Consider the following 920-nt stretch of genomic DNA (forward strand, 5'->3'; position numbering starts at 1 on the left):
GCAGCCGTACGTGACGACGACGACGACGACGAACGCGTACGTGACGAACGCTGAAACACAAGAGCAGCCGCGGCGTGATTAACACAAGAGCAGCCGTACGTGACGACGACGACGACGACGAACGCGTACGTGACGAACGCTGAAACACAAGAGCAGCCGCGGCGCGATTAACACAAGAGCAGCCGCGACATGATTAACACAAGAGCAGCCGTACGTGACGACGACGACGACGACAAACGCGTACGTGATGAACGCTGAAACACAAGAGCAGCCGCGGCGCGATTAACACAAGAGCAGCCGCGACATGATTAACACAAGAGCAGCCGTACGTGACGACGACGACGACGACAAACGCGTACGTGACGAACGCTGAAACACAAGAGCAGCCGCGGCATAAAACAAACGCTGAAACTCAATCTTGAGCAGCCGCGGCGTAACGAACGCTGAAACACAAGAGCAGCAGCGCCCTCTGACAAACGCTGAAATACACAAGAGCAGCCGTATGTAATACAATCTTCGCCGCTGCTCTCTTCCGCGCTCGGCGGCACCATCGCCGCCTACAGATGGCAGCAGCACCGTCGTCGCCCCGCGTACACAGGTGGCAGCACCGTCGTCGCTCCGCGTACACAGGTGGCAGCACCGACTCACCGGGGTCGACGAGCTTCGCGGCGAGTTCCTCCATCGTGTCGACGGCCGGCTCCTTCGGCGAGTGTATGATGATCATGAGAGCGCCGACCATGCACAGGAAGCAGCCGAGCTTGCCGAGGATGTTCAGCCGCTCGTTGAGGTAGCGCGACGCCAGCACCGCGCTGCCGACGAAACACAAGAACGTGGTTACGACGCCAGCACCGCGCTGCCGGCGAAACACAAGAACGTGGTTACGACGCCAGCACCGCGCTGCCGGCGAAACACAAGAACGT

General features: G+C 59.9%; 1 protein-coding gene across 1 annotated transcript in view; it reads right to left on the reverse strand.

Moving 5' to 3' along the window:
- Positions 1-920, reverse strand: part of LOC106819517 (magnesium transporter NIPA2-like) — a gene marked incomplete at both ends in the record, with an annotated part of 20220 nt that overhangs the window by 14217 nt on the left and 5083 nt on the right. The window lies entirely within an intron of this gene.

Source organism: Priapulus caudatus, unplaced genomic scaffold (genome assembly GCF_000485595.1).
Source record: "Priapulus caudatus unplaced genomic scaffold, Priapulus_caudatus-5.0.1 Scaffold3595, whole genome shotgun sequence".
Taxonomy (NCBI): Eukaryota; Metazoa; Priapulida; class Priapulimorpha; order Priapulimorphida; family Priapulidae; genus Priapulus; species Priapulus caudatus.